Consider the following 21,933-nt stretch of genomic DNA (forward strand, 5'->3'; position numbering starts at 1 on the left):
CTCCTTTTTTGGTTTGTTTTTGGTGCAGTATCTGATCTTGCTTCTTTTCTTTTATCAGCGATCTTTGCAAATGCAGTGCCGGCCGCAGATGAAGCGCCTGTCGCAAAAGCTTTACCAGTGTCAATTGCAATTGGAGCTACTTTACTAATTCCTGGTAAAAAATCAGCAACGCTTGTAAATATATTTCCAAAAAATCCACCTACGATTGTTTTTCGATAAATTTGTCTTTGTCTAATCTTGTTATTTGATATCATATATAAAATATAGGCTTATAAAATTAATTTGACATTATGTAACGACTACGTTGTCGCGACTTTGCGCGCGTAGGTGTAAGTAATGCATGACAATTTATTGTTAAGATATCCTTGTCGCCTAAACTGATCTGTTAGTTGCATCGTTATATGGGTTATCTGGTTTTTAGGATTAAACGGATAGCATATCATTTGTTGAGGAGTAATTTGCATTAGGGATCCCGGCGGAAGATCTGGTGAAAAGCTGTATATGTTTTGACATTGACAACTCTTGGCCTAGTAAGACCCTGATGCAATAGAGCAATTAATCAAAATAGTGTTTACTTCTGTTATGTTAACCGGAACATCCCGGTCGTACGATATGTTTTGTTTTGCAACACTGCCATAGTGTTGATGCTTAAATCCTAGCAGCGACACAACCCAAATCCCTGGTAAAAAATGGATTATTAAATTTGTTTTTTTTTAAAAATGTTATTCTAGCTCGTAGTGAATTATAGTTCGGAGTTAACGCAAGGTTATCTGTAACACCTCCATTTATTTTACTAGTTCTTTTATCGTTTTATTAAGATCAGTTACGTTATATGCTCCTTGTGATATTTTTAACTGATACCCATTAGTCAGGTTTAAATGAAAGTTGTCGTTGACGTTTGTTTTTATATTTTCCATAGAATGCCATGCCGTGTCAGAAATTAACCCGATTTATTATTGTCTATTAGGATCTAGTCCTATCGTTGGAACATAAGCAACACAAAAGTGTGTGCAGTATCTCGTTGTTTGTGACGAATTGAGTAATAATGTTGTTGATTTAAGCGGCATTTTTTAGTGTTCTATAACATTTACGTGATAAGATCGTTATGTTATTAGGATATCAATACTTTTGTTGTCGATTTCCGTACTTTAATATCCAGCTTCTTTTGATGATATCAATAACATCAATCATAATAATAATAATAATAATAATAATAATAATAATAATAATAATAATAATAACAATAATAATAATATTAATAATAATAATAATAATGATAATAATAATAATAGTAATAATAATAATGAGGACTTTGCATAGCGCCTAATCTTTAGAAGCTCTAAGCGCTTTAGAACATTAGATAACACTTATAGCATAAAAAATATATATAATGATATGATTACAAAAAACGAACACCAAGAAATTAGAAACCTTAAAAAACATGCTGAAACATTTAAGGTAGGAAATATTATTAGGTCTTTTAAAGTTTGTTTTTGCAGTCGAAATAAGCGAGTTTTAAGAGAACTCTCGAATGGGATCACTGTGGCTTTGTGTCTAAGTTCAGTGGACAATTCATTCCACGTTGCTTGGCCCTGGTATGCAAAAGAACGTTGTCTGTATGACTTCGTTTTCATAGAAGAAATCATGAGTATACAATTGTCAGAAGAGGAGCTTAACTATCTTGATGGTGTGTACATATGGGTGAGGTGGGATAGGTATGTTGGACAGGTGTCCGTCAGTAAAACGTAGTACAGAGAACAAATTTTGTGTTTGATTGTGGATCGAATGGATAGCCAATGTGGTACAGAGGAGCGGGGCGGTGTTCTCCCATCGTGGTACTCTAAGTATGATCCGGGCAGCTGTATTTTGAACCTTTTGAAGTTTCTTGGGTAGATATTGAGATGAACCAGACATAACTGAGTTACAATAGTCCAGTCTCGAAAGTACTAATGAACACATAAGTGTTTTAGTGGCATCAACTGAAAGATATTTGCGAATATGCGTCTCAGCTCAAGATATGCAGCCTTGCATATGTTCATGACATGTTGGTGCAATGGGAGAGTACTGTCCAGAGTAACACCTAGGTTTCGTACTGATTGTGTGAATTTAGTGTTGGTGTTGTTGATATTTATTGTTTGAGTTAAAATATGTGAATGAGAAAGTATTTGTGTTGTGATCAGAATGGCCTCAGTTTTAACATCATTCATCTGCAGCTTGTCACATGTCATCCAAGGTTTCACATCAGAAATTCACCTCTGTACACCTTGGATGGTAGCATCAACTTCAGTTGGGTGGATAGATTTGTATATTTGGGTGTCAACAGCGTAAAATTGGTGAGACACTGCATGATAATCTATGACACTTGAGTGCGACTGAGTGTATAGAATGAAGAAAACAGGTCAAAGAACAGACCCCTGTGGAACACCGCAACATAGATCAACTGGACTGGAGTGTATTCCATTTGCAGACACCGTTTGTATCCTGTTGACCAAGTAGGCCTTGAACCACAGTAAGGCTGTATCATGAATGCCAAATACATGCTGGAGACGGTGAAGTAATATATCATGGTCTATTGCGTCAAATGCTGCAGACAAATCAAGGAGGGTGAGGACTGTAATCTTTCCACTATCCAAAGCAGAGAGAATGGCTTTAACTATTTATAGAAGAGTAGTTTCAATACTGTGGCAAGGGCGATATGCAGATTGTACAATGCTAAAAGGACTGATTTCAGATGAGATACAAGCTGGGATATAACAACCTTTTCTAAGAATTTTTTTATATCATTGGGAGATTAGACACTGGGCGGTAGTTCTTTAAATCGTTATGGTCGAGTGTTGGTTTCGTCAGCAGAGGCATTACAATGACAGTTTTGAAAACTGATGGAAATTCCCTGGATGAGAGAGAGAAGGGTATTAATAACATCAGTTAGCGAAGGCGATTCTGAATCTAAGTACTCAAGCAGCAGTGATGTTGGAATTGGATCATGTTCACATGATTTTTGGTGCACTCTTCATCATGATTGTACGTACGAAATCCATAGAGAGAGGTTCAAATGCTGCTAATGGTTGCGCTGAAATTCAGTATCCCATCTATATGGTGCCGACAGGTCAATTGAAATTGTGTTATCAAGCTTATCCCTAATGGTTTGTAATTTGTCAGGGAATACATTTGCAAACAGGTCCAGAAGGTCGACTGGAGAGAAGGTAGTTGGAAGTGGTGTACATTTGTTCCTTGACATTAGCTTGTTAGTAATCTCGAAGAGCTATTTGCAGCTGGAACTTTGCATGATCCTAGTACTGTAGTTGGCTGATTTCGCTGCATGGACTATTTTTGTGACATTCTTCTTAGCGGCTTCATATATTTGTTTTCGAATGGTGAGTCTGGTGGAAGGACAAAGCCTCTCAGCTTTACGGCGCTCGCTTTTAGCAGTGTGAAGCTGGTCCCTAACACTGCTATACCATGGAGAACACTTCTGAATTGATACTCTGCACTTGGTAGATGGGGTATGTTTGAACGCAGGCAGTTATCGATTTGTTCTGCTGTAGGAGTTAAGCAAGTTGTTAGGTTTTCTTGGATGTCATGCATTAGTTTGGTTATATTTATCATACGGAGGTTATTCTTAGTAGCAGATAAAGGTAGAGGATTAGAGACTGATACGTCAAGATGACATATAATGCAGAAGTTATATGATGCAAGTTCGTGGGATACCAGGGAGAATCGTAGAATTGTATCATCAGGTCTATGAAGAACCCAGTCTAAAATGTGACCATGTTTATGGGTGGGTTGGTTGTTTGAGGTTAAAAACATTAATGGAATCTAGGAGCTTTGATGTGTTTGGGTTTCCGGGACAGTCAAAGTGAAGGTTGAAATATCCAAGAACAATCAGGTTACCATCTATTGAATTTCCTTACTAATCGGTCAACCATTTCAGCGTTTGATTTTTTTTTAAATCACACACTATCCAGTTTTTTCTTTTTCCTCCGGTAATTATTTTTTCGTCTTTCATCGTACGTATTAAACATTCTTTTAAAGTTCCAGCCTTTGAAATATTCCTTTTCTCTGGTTCTATGCTGATATGGTGCTGTACGTAACTATTGAGCAATAATTCCGTCTCTCATTGCTTTATACAAGCCCGGTAATTCATCTTTTTCAGCTGTTTTAAATTTTCTTAAGCTTCCAAAAATGATTATATAGTTTTCTTAAAATGTCTTGTAGTATGTTGTAATCATCATATTTCCATTTTCAAATGATCTCAGGGTCGATACGTTTTTCACTTTCCGTATATTTTTTAATAAAATCAGTAATTTCGAAATCTCGTATTCTATCCCTAGCAGTTCTTCTGAAATGTTTGAACAGACCTTTAGCAGGCATTATTTCTATGGTAGCTTCAGTTATTATTTTGTTTGCTGTTCTTCAGATAATTATTTAGTTTGTCTTGACACATCTTACATTAGCCTCCTTAACTCAGCAGGATTAACCACCAATCTTGCTATTGTATGTTGAAGCGCAATAGGGATGTTTATTAATCTGTATAATTCAACTTGTTGTGCAATAGGACCGGCAATTTTCTTGTAAGTTCCTCTCCATTTTTTTTAAGTTTCATCTTTTGTTTTTTCTCCTAGTAAATCTAACAATCCTTTTTCTTGTCTTTCTTTTAGTTCTTCTGGCGATAATGTTGATTTTTCTGGTTACTTGTCAAGTACTACTTCGGTAACCGGCTTAAAACTTTCTGCAGGTTCTTATGCTGCAACACGCTGTCCTCTACATGCTTCTTCCACTGTTTTCTGTAAAGCAGCTTGTGATGCAGCAAATTTCTCTAGTAATTCAAGTTTTTGTTGAGAATCCACTGTTCTTTGATACGTTTTATAAAATTCACATGGAGAATGTTATCGATACAAAACGAAACATCTTAGCTGGATCACGCGCTAGTTTATCAAATAAGAAATAGTTATATTTTACTTTGTTTGCTCAGTGATATAATTTAGTAAATTTATCTTTGGTCCCTTCACCGCATTGCTTGTATGCAATCTTTCTCACATCAATATTGTCAAGTCCAGGAAAAAATTAAACATCCCGTATTTCGCCGAATAAATCTGCCAACGTTATAGAACCCCTGCCCAAGATAAACTGAATTACATTGTTTGTTACGCGATATTGAAAATTAAGACCTAATCTTATTCACGGGAACTAAATCCTCTGGTTGTTTGAGCAATCATATATCTTCGCTAGCGCCAAGATCATCGCGAAGTTTATAGTTCTAATCGCTCAATATCTCATATTTATCGTGTGGTGGATTCATTGTGTAGATGTATACACGATCGTAAATAAAGTTATCGTCGAGCAAAATATTTAATAATAGATTTGTTTTACCATATATTCTACGAATATCAATAAGATGATGACCATCTGGAAGTCCTTTACTGTGTTTATGCTTGATTAATCGTTCGGTAGCAATATTTAATATCGATGACTTTTCCATTATTGCTATATAATTTTCTGTTATATGTTTTACATAATACTTGATAACCAAGTTTGGAACAACACTCAGATGATTAATTTCCGCTGACGAAGCAACGATAAGTGATACATCAACATTTGTCAAGAAAACCGGTGATACAATGACAGGAAATTTAGTGATGTCAAATCAACGAATACTTGGTCTAGAAGCAGATTACCACCAAAGGTTGATCTTACTCAAGTGATAAGTTACTCACAACTAAACACGACCGACGATAACAAACAATCATTGACAGGAGGAACGTTAAACGGCAACTTGTATATGTCATGAAAAAATTATAAATTTGGAGACCGTATATCCACCAACAAACTTAAATCGAACCCAAGCGGTAAGTTAGTTTTGGTTGAAATACGTCGACGATAACAAACTAAATGAAATCGGTGGAACGGTTACCGGCAATAGTGATATGTCAAGTTTAAAAAAGTGGGTTGGAAACCACATATCCGCCAGCAAACATTGATAATACACAAGCGGTGAGTTTTGCTAAAATATGTTAACAATAACAAGCTTAATAAGGTCGGAGACACAGTGACAGGTATCATGATAATAAGCAAGACTCAGAAATAAATGGATTGCCGATAATCTCGCCTCCTGTTAATGATAATGATGCTATAAGTTATGCTCAGTTAAAAGGAGCTCTCACACCGTATCTAAACTATCTGGTGGATCAATGTCAGACAGCATAAATATGAGAACCGATAAAATAACAACAACACATATTCCAGTTAGAACCTCTGATTCAATAAATAAAGCGTATGTAGATAATTTATCTAGCGGTGTGAAACGAACACAAAACAATATTGTATATATTCCAACACTGTATAAGAATCTGTTAGCCGAGTTAGGTTTGATGTAAGAGAATCAACACATTACCCAGGAAGTTATCCACATCACGCTTTCGCTGTTGATGATGGACAAGATGGACGACTAACTGAGAAACCGAAAACTTTTGGATTAAAATTAAATGTCCCGTTGAGTAGCTGTTTGACAATTTAAATTGCGTGGTCCATTAAGCACGTATGTCAGTAATATGTTTAGCAAAAAGTTAGACGGATCAAACGATGATGTAATGTGTAATGTATTATACACCAATAAATATGTGTATATTTCAACAGCGCAATTCTTTCGAATAGAAACTAATCAAAATTATTGTATAAAATATCAATACTATAGATGACTCGTATTTAAATAAGAAAACCCGTTTCAGGCCTAACAGCATTTCACACACACACACACATATATATATATATATATATATATATATATATATATATATATATATATATATATATATATATATATATATATACCTCGACGAGCTGGTATGATTGTAACGCTTACATCGCGGTTATCAAATGTAATCTAACATTTTAGAATAATGTCAGACCCAGCAATTATAACCGTTGCGAGATGGTTTTACTTTAATATCTTTAACAAATACAGTAATGTTTCTCCAACAGGTGTCAGCAACAAATCACACGCGGTAAATAAAATAACAAATATGAAAAATCTTGGTATTAATTAGATTAACGATCCAAAAATACCAGAGGTTAAAACAGTTTGTTCGCTTTATGTATATACAAAGATCACAATTAATAAAAGCAATAGGACACTTTGAAATCCTGCTTTAAAAAAGTTGTTTGAGCTTGACAAGGAAAAGATAGATACAATAATTCAATTAATCTAATACAATCAGGAGCGGAAGTAAAATAAATAAAATTGAGAGATAACAAAATGTTACAAGATATTTTCAAAACGAGACATTTTTAAGGATCATGGTATATATTTCCATGACAAACAATCCTAGTTAAATTCGCTAGCATATCAGCGAAAACGGAGTTCATAATCAAAGAATACTTAAACGTAATTTTTCCGTAGATACGTGAAAAATGTAAATTTAATCTGATTATTGTTAATAAATCTCTAGCGATAATCAAACATCTTGAAGAGGAAATTGATAATTTCAGTGATGTTGAGCGAGAAAAGTTTGTTTAAAGAAATCGAATCAGTGAGGTTGGAGGAAAAGATTGATTCTTACTACGACATCACTGAAGAAGATGACGTTCCACTTCCATCGCTCCAACGCTCTACACAATTGTCAATACGACATTATTATAATGAAGCTGATAAATTAATAACGCGATCAGGTGAAAAAGTATGGGTACAAGTAATTTTTCCTTTTAGTCATATACAATTTAATAAAGACACACACCGAAAAGTAATAAAAAAAATTTCGTAGTTTCATATGCAATTATCAGACAACATCTTGTTCTAAAAACTTTTACGTTGGATCAAATAAGTTTGGTTTTCCGTGTTATTGATGAAACAGAAAGAGAATACGGTAATTTGGGAAATAAAACAGATTTGTGTGAACGTGAAGTAGAAAATATAGCTGGTTACAAACACTTCTACGTGTATGCATATATTCGTTATTATAATGATTATATATATTTATGTGTTTAGTCAGTCGGTGCTAACTTACAAATAATGTTGATTTTCATTTTTTTTTCGTGGAGTGAAGGAAGGAGACCAATTGTGCTTCATACTCACGAAAATGCAGGAGATACCAATAGCAAGAAATGGTATTACTATGACTACTATAGGTACCAAATATTTTGGGCATGCAAATGTATTCAGAGCGTATTTGCCTATTTTTCTCAAAACAAATTGTCAGCTCAGTGTCTCTTCATATGAACAGTCCATATTTACGTTGATACATTCGATACAATACACTATACTATCTTGAGGAGTTCCGGATCATCTATAGTAGAATGACTTTGTCCTTACATAAGGTGCAAATGCGTGAAAGTTACGAAACGGCACCCGTGCAAGAAAATATTCGTGTAGGGTAGAGTACTGTGACCTGGATCGGTAACCAACAAAACCACTGTTACCATACTAACCACATTCTGAGATTGGCTGTCAATATGGCAAGTACAAACACAAGCAAAAGTACAATGCACAAGTACATGCATGTCCACTTTACATGACCACGTTGCACTGTCAGCGGCTGTTATATACGTCTCTTAGAGTGTCCGTTGATGTGACAAATGCAGACTCCGGTATAGCGTGGGTGCAGTGTGGGTATGGTGCGAATACATACACGTCCATTATCCACCTATTATATTCATCTGCATCAACACCCACATGGTAAGCAAACTAATCAGTATTAATGAAATTATATTACAGACACAACCTTTGCACATTAGTGTCGACTTAAATAAAAAAAATACCAAGACAGACACACTTGCATGCAATAAGACGTAAGCAAATACAAACATGAAGACATGTGAACACATTTATATAGATCAACGAAAATATACATTATTTGCATCACCGCTCGCATGGTAAACAAGGTGACCACTATCATAGACACAACCTTTGCGCAAATGTATAGCCCGCAGTTGTCAGTGCCATCGTTAGTAAGCAACGTGTGTTTACAGATCGATTTATACTTGCATGTATACCTATGACAGGCTTTATGTTATTTCTTAGTAGCATAGCATTGGACATAAGGTTGTATTAAATCATGTTTCGGATGCCATACGAAAGGAGTATGTTGAACTTTTGACTGACCGAAAGTAAGTAGTAGTTTTGCTTGTCAATCATTATCTCAAAGAGGAATTGTACATTTTTTGTCTTAATACAAGAGTCAACTAAGTAGCTATTTGATAAATTAATTGACTTAGGAATTATCTTGGAATAGCAACGATGCAGACTTGGCGAAGAATATAACAACAAGGGTGAAACATCATGGTTTAACAATTTGCTAGAAAACTTTAAATTGTTGACGCCAAGTGATGAACATTGTTATATAGACAGACTTGGCCATTACAAATACTGTAAATTACATGTGCTAATGCACCAAACAACGGCTATGAGGATGGTATAGTAATCAACAAATTAATAGCCATAATTGAATTAATAGCCAGGATTGAAGCGATTGTAGTTTCTAATCTTATGAATGTAAAAATAATAATACCAAAATGTCTCAATGACAACATCGATTACGTACATAAAAACGTGCAAACTTTCATTCAGTTAACTCGTGTGAAAGCGTTGAATATGATTACCAATCGGTATGAAAAATGTGAAGTATATATTTATGTTGGAATTTTCTCTATAGGCGCCACTGTGAGACTGTGAAACAGTTCGTAAAATAGCAATGCAGCATTATCTCAAGATTCCGACAAGAGCCAAGCAGGATGAAATATCACAAATATTTTGTGACGAACAAGTAGTGCATCGTCGCTGCATCACATAAACTATTGTCACTAATCATGCCACTAAAAAACAAAACAATTACAAATACCCAAGTTTAAGTTACATGCACGTTCTTTTAGTTTACAAAAGTATCTACTATGAGCCGGGTAAAGACGGTGCGAAACATTCTTCAAAGATGCACATTGGAATGCAATCGAAGTTACAACGTATGGGGACCTCAGTGTTAAAATGAAAATTGTTCTTCATGTGAAGTTTGATTATGCTTTTCAGTTATGACAGTGATTTAAAATCGCAAACCGATTGATTCTTTGAGGCGCTTGCGTGATACTTAACTGCGAAGACACTCGGACAAATAATAAATAAATCGACAAAGCTTTTCCAAGAATTTCCTAACGTTGCAAAAATACAGCAGCACATGATATGGATGGACTTTGGACAGATACATGGAAGTTTATTTTCATTATTCCAGTTTAAAGACTTTCCAAAATCGATTTCAAACCAGCCTACTTTCTTCAGCTAGCACAGGCAAATACAGTAAAGGACAATAATGTGTGCTTTAAATGTACGCGAGAGCAGATCAACAACGACAATACCAGCAGTATCTAACTAATATAGGTTTTCAAGACCTAACATTTCCAGTACAAGTTACTAACAACTTACTCAACACGTTTGAAGAACTTAATCCTGGTATCGCTGTTAATATATAATATTCTCACAATTATTTGTAAACACTTGATCCATTACCACATGACGGAAGCAAACAAAAAATATGGTTTGACCAAGATTGACCTGGTGTTGCTGATTGATATAAGTGGCTCAGAAGCTGTACCAGTATGTTTAAATAACAAATATTTCTCTGTTGGTCTACCAAAGGAGCAAGTACGCGGGGAAAGTTCCACTGACAATGCTGCCTGCATTTATTCACCACCCACCAGCTGCTGGACGACCATTAATTCAATTGAACTATGAAAAAAGCAGAGCACAATCATATCAGAACCTGTCAAGAACATTTGGAAAATCAACTATTCAACGGAAGATTTGTGATCCGTATTTAATGTTCCCGGACTTTGAATGTCTTAACTAACCTGAAACTCAAACAAATATAAAGCAAATAGCTGAATAAATACCATCCTGATTTTGTTATACTGTTTTCAGATGGTATGGGCGAACTGAGACTGCAATGTTGTATTTAGGTTAGAACCCAGCCCTCAGATGAGGTGTCTTTTAAATCACATGAGGTGACAGAGAAATGGATCCAATAATACCTCCAATCTCATACATGCATAACTAATGGAATCGATGCAGGTTTTTCTGGGGCCATATGTTGCTGGATCTCTATTAGTTCCTTTTAACCGGCGGTAGCTTTAAAATACGCGAAGACTGACACATTACTGATATGTATAGAATATCCGTACACAGCAAATGATATATACAGCTGCAGATTTACCCAAGCAAAACAAAATTCCACGTGTTGCTTCATAACTTGATTATGCATTGAGTCATAGTGGCATAAAAGGCATCAATAACAGTAATACTCAAAAACATTCGAAACTACGTGAACGTTTAGGCAAGGTTAACTGCAGTTTGTTGACAATTGTAATTTTTTATTTCCATTATCGCAAGCTAGTCAGTACCACTAAAGCGAGATCCAACGATAGATTCAAAATTACCAGTGGACATGGAACCGCTAAACTGAAAAGCTGAAGTTGAAAACAAACTAGAAACTGGGTGTACGAAAACAAGCAAATGGGAGGGTGGGAAAGGTTAACTGAAACGGACTCACCACCAATGAGGGCATAACATTCGTCATTGTCTAGTAAAAGTATTTTCACCAGAGATTATGAAGACAGAAGCAATGTCTTGTCCACGGTTTTTTTTTTTGTCATATCCTCGGTGACCATCATGATTTGCATTTCTAAACAGATATACTTCTACTTGCAGGTGTCTTTGAGACGTATGCGTGTATTTACAATAATCATCTGTTCGTTAAGCGTGGAATTCGTAGCAGAATCTTCATATCAAAAGTGGTTTTATAAACATACACAGTAAAAACTCGAAACTGAAGTTACAAGGTCTATCTACGTTGTTGCGTGTGTATTCGACTTATCGAAACTGCTCAAATACGAGTTTTATTATGATAAGATCAAACCGGTTCACGGTGACAACATCAAGATGCTTCACACGGGTACATACGTGTTGTTGATGTCACAACCGATAACGATTAAACAAACAACACTAGGCAAGGCGGCACTCGTAATCAAATCTGACACCTACTAGTATCCGACAAATCATCCGCTGTCTAATAACACCCACAATACAATCGTAGGACAACTCAAGTATGCGTGTGATAGTATGTATATCGAGGAGTACGTGGGACTATGTCACAAAATGTACTTAAACTGATATTGGCTACTCCAGAAACATCAACTAGGCAAAAGGAGTTTCACGTATGATTAGGGAAAATAACCTGCAACACTGTACATACAGTGAATGTCTGTCTAGAATTAGCACAAGCATTACATTTGATAAGGTCAAAGAAACATTCGATGAGCGTATAACCTTTCCCTAAAGTACGTTTGTCTCTACTCGATACCAAGCGATGAATAATTACAGACATCATCACTGCTTACGCGAACGTGCACACGTGATTGTAATTCCAGAATAAACCCTGCAGTTCTGTGTCCATCGGTACGACTTGAAATTTCACTCGCACAAATGTTCTAATTGGTGGTATTTTCATTTACAAATGGTAACGCTTTAGTTGCCTCGGAGCAACAACTGAGTCCGAGATTGTGAATATCAACTCCCGACAGGCACCTCATTTATAATACATGAGGGTCCCGATCTAAAATTACAGGGGCCCCGGGTGTCCTGCTATCGTATGTGTGAGCACTCGCGTTTACCAGTGGACCCTGGTCGTCTGACTGCGAACGTGATCTTCCTTGTTCCGCATATAGCACAAGTAAAGCGATCTCAGCGCTAACATTACGTGTTTAACTCGAGTTTGATTTAGATTACGACTAGTGATGCACCATAACAACCAGTATGAAGTCATGATTGTGTTATACAATAATTGGTATTTAGTATCGCAACACGAACAATAAAGCAACATCCGTTTTACCGTCATTGACGTTTTTAAGACACGAATGCAAAAATTGCACAAGCACAGTGTAATGTTTACAACTTCAATTCGCACGTTGATGCTTGGTATGTCCAGATCTTGGAAAATCCAACTGTTGATGAATATAAATTTGCAATTTTTAAGGTAGGTTCAGTTGTACATAATTTCTGCATCAGCAGACGATCAACCGTGTTATGATGTACTCGGATATATTATGGTAGGCATTCAAAGACGAAAATCATCCATACCTGAGTTCTTTAACACAGTCGTTGAAGCTCATAGCATTGACGACGTTTGATCATAGTGATTATAATATTGTTCAGTAAGTGATGCGACGCATGAACACCAAGACAACTCTGCAGGAATAATTTCGTAAGGTCGGCTCAAAAACAAACACACAACACAATAATAAGCAAACCTGGCTATATTGATTAAATACAACTATAGTATGTTGAACATTTTATGAGAACATTCACTGGACATGGTGTGCCGTTGATTACTCGTGAGATATGTTTTGGAATATAAAGTGGTAGTCATCTAAGACCCACACAGTTTCCTAACTACTAATTTGAGTGGTTGACCATGCATTCGTCGAACCGATATTTATAACAAATATGATAACAATAATGCCAAAACCTGCCAGGCACATCATAACAAAGAATGGAAAGATGCGTTCGAAAGATGTTCTTAAACACCAGTAACTTATTCATAAAGCTATATCCGACCACAAGCGCGTTCAATATATGCTACAGTCGTGGCAAACTACACAGAAAGATCGTAAAGAGTGTTTTGAAAAAAAACATTTGCAGCACTGCTCCAACCCCAACCCAGTTATGTAACAGCTGAACAGATAAATATATTTGCGGCAATACCCGAAACAAAAGGTGGGTCTGGTTCCCAGAAGAGCCCAAACCATTAAACAGTTGCCATCACATATGGATAAATTATATAAAGAAACCAAAGAATGTGCTGACAATGTTAGAGCATGATAATCCAAAAACCGCCACTCGTGTATCAGTCAAAGCTGAGAAGAGATCCACAAAGTTTTAATGAAAAGGGTTTCCAGTAGAGCTTTAAATCATATAAATGCCGCTATTAAGTGAATGTAAAGACTACGTGTTGAAAACAAATGCAATGTAAAAGAATGTATGGTACATTTGGGTATATTGGGACAGAACTGAAACTAACAAACAACTGCCCCGCAGATTGCAGTTTAACATGGAATAGTTTATTACGGCAGCTAAATATTGAAAGCAGTTATGCATGATATAGCTATGGAAAGAATAAAGACAAAACGAAACAAAATGCGAACTCCAAGCATTATTTAAACACAGAACCCTCATACGAATCTCCACTGTTACATTTATGCACGCATCCACCTGTTGAGAAAATATGTACACCTCCGCTGGATGAGGAGGAAACTTTGGTACCTGCATTCGAACATTTATTATATTTCCAAGGGTAAGATGTAACTGAGTCGAAAACTTAATCCCGAATGAACCACGTACTGAAAGAAATACAATAACTGGCAAGAGGAAACAAAAAAAAGAAAACAAAGAACAGGCATATAGTGGAACGAAAATGTGCTTAAGCGCAGAAACAGCAAGCATTGCCTAAATTGCTAGGAAAACAAAAAGATAAAACACAGACGTGCAAATGAGCCAAAGCCACAATAACTTTATGCACCCGGGCCAACAAAGACATGTATTATTTCAAAACCTACGAACAACATGGAATTATACACCATCCATGACGTGTATCACCAATGCATGTCCAACCACCTGGGCCTACATTTAAAGAATATGCAGCTAACGGAACACCAATTTGCACAGTTGTAACACTGTGCATATGAGCGACAAAGACGTTTGGCTCACGAGGCACTCTGAGTGCGAAAATATTCACCACCCTCCCATTAATACCAAAAGAGCGAGAATTGGGACGAAAAACACACAAAGCAGGAGACGGGCAGTGAGCGTCACACATGCATCCATATGAGCCAGTGAATTACAAGAAGAGTTTGTGAACACGTTGGCTTTTTTGAGCGGACAACAACGCACAGGAAGCTACTAACCCGGTTTATACATCAATGATGAATTCTCTAAGGTGATTATTTACACACTTCATTGCAGCGTGTCATTGCAAACAAACAATGATCGCTGTGTTTTTATCGCAGTTTGCTTTATATTTGAGAAGCAATGTTGGAGTTTTCCCGCGAATAAATTGTTCCTGTTTTCGCCAGACGAAGGTCAAGAAGTTACCTGGACGCGTTCCCAATGTTCACTACCAACTCAAATCAATAAAAACTTATAATACATATACGCGAAAACCAGCCAACACTCGGTGTTGCTGCTTTGATCGCATCTCCAACGTACAAGTTTGATGTTGTGCAGTTTTCGTTGATAACCGTTCTTGGTTGGATTAAATTATATGAGATTACCCCAAGCGAATCAATTTTGCTTTCCGGATATAACGGTACTAGATCTCGTCCTGCTTATCACTACAATTCACGGTTAATTTGACATCAGACAGCGTCAGTGGTAGTTACGAAACCGTAACATCTACAATGTATGTGTCGTATGATAATGATCTCGGTGACAAAATACCGATTATTAACTCAGCCCCTGTTTATCTTGCATATCGTATTAGTCAGCTGGTACATATTCATCTCATCCAGGTTGTAAACATGTTGAACCAAAATGAGGAGACATTGACAATACAACCGCACATTAGAGATCGACCTGCTATTTAAATTCAATGACAGTCACATGTAAACATGTGATACCCGTGCGTGTTTTCAACTCGGGAGAAAACTGGTTATATTATATATTAGGGAACTGTTATTTTTGGGATTTGTTCATAGATTATTTTGCAGGCGCTCCAACAGACAATCGCGGCCATGGCCTTGCGCACTGCACCGATTGCTAAACAAGCTACAAGGTGAGTTGCTGATAGCATCAACAATATTGTTGTTGATTGTTTGAATATGCGTTTAGTGATTCAGTTACCAACAAAGGTTACTAGACTAACATCAAAGGAAAGAATGCCAACTTCCACTAGTAAATCATTCATGAAGCCTCTCTGTGTCTTAAAGCTGATTCAGCTATTGCAAATTTGGCAATGGGAAGTGGAATTTGGTTGTCCAGTAAAGATTATCAGATGAAACCAATAATGTATAAACAATGGTTCATTTTAAAAACACATCCGATCCCATGAGTGACATGGGCACAGCTGTGTTGGTAGGTCGCAGCAGCAAATAGTTTAATAATATTCGTATCCGATATGGTCCCTGATAGTAGTAGACGTGCAGGGCAACTCTGGTTAATTTCTTCCATGTCAGTATTTCGTGGACGTCTAAGACGAACATATACAGGCAACCTATCACCATCACGATGTCAATACTCCGGTTGGATTTGTCAACAACAGCATTATGTAATTTCTCTCAGATAACATTATAGTGTTGGTGGGCGGAGGTGTGTGAATGAATGTCGTTCATGACAAGATTAATTAGTATATGCTCAGCGATTAGAATTGTTGTTGGATCATTAAAAACGAAATCGGTGTGACTGGAGGTGTTGGGAAATTTTGTAGGTTCGAAATAAAGGCATCGCTCACATAATTACTCAATTGATAATACCAGTATGATTATAACGGCTTTGTTGGCTACTGAACTAGGTCAACTACGACGATCCACTCGCATGGGCGCCTGTTGTAAACTTTCAAAAATGTGGCTGTATTGTGCGTGATGTGAAGACAAAGTCATTTGGGTAAACGTCTTTTAGCTAGATTATTAAAACATCTAAACACTTATATTACACCTAATTCTCATGATAGGTCCAGTGCTAGTTTGGTTAATGTGTCTTTTCCCCCTTTTACTGCTAGGAAAAATGTACTATAATCAACAAATTCATAATCCAACTCACGTGACGTTATTAGCGTGCGTCCCTTGTAGAACGATATTATATTTTCTAACTACCGCAACAATGAAATACTGACCGTCTTTATCTTTCTCTTTGTGCGCCCATATGTGATCAAATACTTTGCTCAACTTCCCCTGTCCAGGGATGTCTAAATATAGTGATATATAAATATAAATATAGCTAAGAGACAAGATGGCCGCTATCACTTAACCGGCTTGAAGCAGCTGTTCCGTTTTCGGTGCCGATTTTTGCTTTTTGCCTGTCTTCGTCTACGTTATTGTGTTCATTATGGATTGGCTGTTCTGTTCGAATGTGTTTCTTCATCTCTTTGTTTTGGTAACGAGAACAATTAGACTTTTGCTCAGCTGTCTTGCTCCACTATTACAATTTTTGAACAAACCGCCATCACGTGATACTCCTCAGTCAACCAGTTTATGCTATGATGGACCCTCAATAATTGTTTTAAATGACCACTCCTTGGCTCTCCACACTACATTGTGCTCTGGACTAAACGAACTGGGACTACATTCATCATTACCTAAATGCAAACAGAAGCGAAAACAGAAACGTTGTTTCAAAGCTTGCCGGCGTAGAACAGGTAGAAAAATTTCAGTTATCTCCCTTATGCCCTTTCCAGTTCAACAATTTAAAAATTAGACCGTTAATTTAGACAATCTAATTCAAATCCATATTAATTCGTCAATCTGTGCATTAACTAAGTGTTACCTCTGCGAATTGCATTATTCAGTGCCCACTCAGTAGGACCACCGGAAAAGCGCACATAAATAGTTGATTTTATCAACGATCAGAATATTGACGTCTTTTTCTTGACAGAAACATGCCTAAAAACATCAGGCAATGAGCCCACGTGTACGGATCTAACACCCACTGGTTACTCCATCAAGTCGTTACCTCGTAACTCTCGCGGAGGTGGAATTGCTGTCATCACAAAGCACTCCATGATCAAACATCTTAACCACACAACAACATTCAATTTCGACAACATATCGTTTGAACTAGTCCAAAGCATACTCACACTGGACCAGAGGTCAGTCCATTTTTTTCTGTCTATACCGCCCTCCTCCTCGTAGGAAAAACAAGCTGACGGAATCTCTCTTTCTCGAGCAGTTCCGAATCTTCTGAAGTATGGAAATTCGATAGGTGGCAACCTGATTATTCTTGGAGATTTCAACTTTCATTTTGACTGTCCCGGAAACCCAAACACATCAAAACTCATATATTCCATTAATGTTTCCGACCTCAAACAGTCAGTTAACCAACCCAACCATACATATTGTCACATTTTAGATTGGATTCTTCATAGACTTGATGATAACATTATACTGTCATCCCTGTATCCCATGAACTTGCATCAGATGACGTCTGCATTAAAAGTCATCTTGACGTGTCAGTCCTTAACCCTCCACCTTAATCTGCTACTAAGAATAACCTCCGTATGATGAATATAACCAAACTAATGCATGACATCCAAGCAAACCTAACAACTTGTTTACCTCCTACAGCAGAACAACTCGATAACTGCCAGCGTTCATTGCTCGACAAACATGCCCCAGTTACCAAATGCAGAGTATCAATTCAAAAGTGTTCTCCATGGCATAGCAGTGTTAGGGACCAGCTTCGCATTGCTGAAAAAAGACCGCCGTAAAGCTGAGAGGATTTGGCTTTCCACCAGACTCACTATTCATAAGCAAATATATGACGCCGCTCAGAAGAATCTCACATATATAGTCCATGCAGCGAAATCAGCTGCAAAGAGCTCTTCGAAATTACTAACAAGCTAATGTCAAGGAACAAATCTACACCACTTCCAACTACCTTCTTTGCAGTCGACCCCTTCCGGACATGTTTGCAAATTTATTCCGTGACAAAGTACAAACCATAAGAGATAAGCTTGACACAACAACTTCAATAGACTCGTCGTCAAAATATAGATAGGATGCAGCATTTGAGCGGCAGCTATTATTAGCATTTGAACCTGTATATATGGATTTCGTACGAACAATCCTGTTGAAGAGTGCACCAAAGTCATGTAAACCTGATACAATTCCAGCATCACTGCTTCTTGAGTGCTTACATCCAGTATTGTTTTCACTAACTGATGTTATTAATACCTCTCTCTCATCAGGTGACTTCACATCATTTTTCAAAACTGACATTGTAAAGCCTCTGCTGAAGACACCAACACTAGACCATAACGATTTAAAGAACTACCTCCCAGATTCGAATCTCCCATTCATATACATATTCTTAGAAAATTTTGTTCTATCCCAGCTCGTATCTCATCTGAATTCAAACTGTCTTTTCATCAGTGTACACACTGCATATCGCCTTTGTCACAGTAGTGACATTACTCTTCTAAAAGTAGTTAATGACATTCTCTCTGCTTCGGATAGCGGAAAGATTACAGTCCTCACCCTCCTTGATTTGTCTGCAGCATTTGACACAATAGACCATGATATTATATTTCACCGTCTACAGCATGTATTTGGCATTCATGATACAGCCTTACTGTGATTCCTACTAACATGTTTTTATGTTTTCTAATTTCATGGTGTTTGTTTTTGTAATCATATCATTATAGATGAAGCGCTTAGAGCTTCTAAATATTAGACGCTATACAAAGTCCTCATTATTATTATTATTATTATTAGTAGTAGTAGTAGTAGTAGTAGTAGTAGTGATGTGATATGCTACTATATCTCAGTGTAATACCTATACATGTTCAAACTCTACGTAAATCTACCAAGCTTTTCTTGCTGGTAATCAATGATATGATCTAAATCTAGGACGTATGACAGTGAGCAATAACTTGAATAAAACTTTGCTGAAAATTAAACAACCTCATTGGTGCTTTGGTGTTAAAAAAGTATACTTTGGTGATGTGTTTTAAGGTTTCATAACCAGCAAGACAAGTGTTGTGATACATCCTCACTTACCCAGACAAATCAGTATAGATTCTTTGTCTTTGTAGGCATGCTGACATCTGTTAATGCAAGATTTAATTAAGAACTCATAATGTGTGGACATATTTTCCACTGCATTTGAACAAAGGGGTTAGGGTGAGAGGAATTTCTAATCACAGGGGAGGTTTAAAATCGTGCGTCCTTAAATAGAACTCTGATAATGTAATGATGTTATCCCAACTTATGATATTAGTGATAATCGTGTGGCAGTTGAAACACAAATGGATCTAGCTACTATCTGATAATGGCAGTACCCCTGATAATGGTGGTATCCCAAAGCATGGAAATATTGTGACAAATCATATACAGATGGGTATATAAACGATTATGTTCTATCCCTTATAATGGTGGTATCCCACGGTATGCTAATACTGTTACATATAAAATGTAGATATAACTGTGATAATATCAGATTCCTTTAAATCACTGTGTTAACCGTTAGGATAATTTCGGTACTAGTGCGACAGATGAAATACGGGAGGGGGTAGTATAACTATGATATTGTACGATCCCTTTTAATGGAGGTATCCCAATAATGGTAAACTTGTAATATGAAACACTGACGAGACCAACCATGATACAAGATTGTACTAAATTAGGCAAGGGCTATGTCAACAGATGTTTAGGATGTAGGATTAATATACTTTATTAATTACATTCTCCAGATTAATGGCATTTCAATTATAGTTCATGTCATCATCGATATGGAAAGATTATTAGTTTTCCATCTTATGTTAAATAATGATTATAAATGTCCAATGCTGTCTCTGAATATGGATTGATAGGAGATTATCGCACCAAAGGGTCAAGGAAACTCTACAACGGAATCCTTAATGTAATAATTAGGGTGATTTATTTTCATTAATTTAAACAAAGGAAGACTGATGCATATTCATTAATTTAATGATTGGATGATTGATGCCTTTCCACTGATTTAAATAAAGGATGACTGATGCATGTTCATTAAGTTAATTATCTGATGACTGACGCATGTTTATGAATTTAATCATAATAAGACAGGTGCGTTATCACAAATGTATTGTATGATGAGGGATGCATTTTCATTAATTTCATTATAAAATGATTCATGCATTTTCATTAGTTTCATTGTAGGATGACTTCAGCATATTCATTTATTTGATTATATGAGTGCTGATGCATTATAAGTAGTTTAATTATACGATATTTGATGCATTGTCGTTCATTTTCTTATACGATGACTGACGCATTTTCATTAATTTAGTTAGAAGATGACTGACGCATTTTCATTAATTAATTAGGAGATGGCTGATATATTTTTTAAATTAATTTAGTTAGAATATGACTGATGCATTGTCGTTAATTTATTTAGAAGATGACTGATACATTGTTATTCATTTAGTTAAAAGATAACTTATGCATATGTATTGATGTATTAATTTAGTTAGAAGATGATGGATGCAGTTTAATTAATTTGATTAGAAGATAGCTGATGCATTTTGATTAATTTCTTTATACGATTTCTGGTTCAGTTTCGTTAATTTCCTTATGGGATTGCTGGTGCATTTTCATTAATGTAGTGAGAAGGTGACTGATGCATTTTCATTACTGTGGTCATAAGATGACTGATGCATTTTCAATAATTTAATCATAGGATCACTGATGCCTTTAATTCCTCTATTATGCTTGATATAATTATTTAATGATAACAATATTGCAATGTGACTTACAGCAAAATCTGTATAGACTCCAAATAAAAGTACAAATACTCACCCTAACACACATGCGAAGGTCGAACTTAACGTCACTAAACAATTTCTGCGAAGTGAAATGTCTTGTTTATATATTCTCTTACAGTGGTCACCTACTTATACAGACGCTCCCTCCAGAGGTCACCTCTCTACACGGCCAGTTTTCTTTGCACCGAGGAGTTTATATACAAATCCACGCTTCGTGGGCGACCACTCCTCTGATACATCATCATCCAACAAATGTCACAATTTTCAGGAAATGGGCTCTACAAAGTTGTGTAAGTTTTAGGGGCCTTTTCCCGTCCACACTGATATCAACTCAATGTTTACCTTATTGCAAAAGTTCATAACTCGAGACAAAATGTAAGAACCATTGCATTTTTGTCCAGAAATAGTTCTTTTAATGTTAAATATACACTGTGATTTTCTGTTTTTAATT

The 21,933-nt window shown here is 36.4% G+C and overlaps 1 protein-coding gene across 2 annotated transcripts in view; it reads right to left on the reverse strand.

Annotated features, from left to right (window-relative positions):
* LOC149804165 (hepatocyte growth factor receptor-like) overlaps positions 1 to 21,655 on the reverse strand; it is a 209,025-nt gene extending 187,370 nt beyond the window's left edge. For both annotated transcript variants that reach the window (XM_089954144.1, XM_089954143.1), the window contains exon 1: positions 21,517 to 21,655. The gene's annotated coding sequence lies outside the window, so the exon portion shown is untranslated. The remainder of the gene's footprint in view (positions 1 to 21,516) is intronic.
* Positions 21,656 to 21,933: the final 278 nt, after the last annotated feature.

This window comes from Sinohyriopsis cumingii, chromosome 3, assembly GCF_028554795.1.
Source record: "Sinohyriopsis cumingii isolate HCF-2022 chromosome 3, ASM2855479v2, whole genome shotgun sequence".
In the NCBI taxonomy this organism is placed as follows: Eukaryota; Metazoa; Mollusca; class Bivalvia; order Unionida; family Unionidae; genus Sinohyriopsis; species Sinohyriopsis cumingii.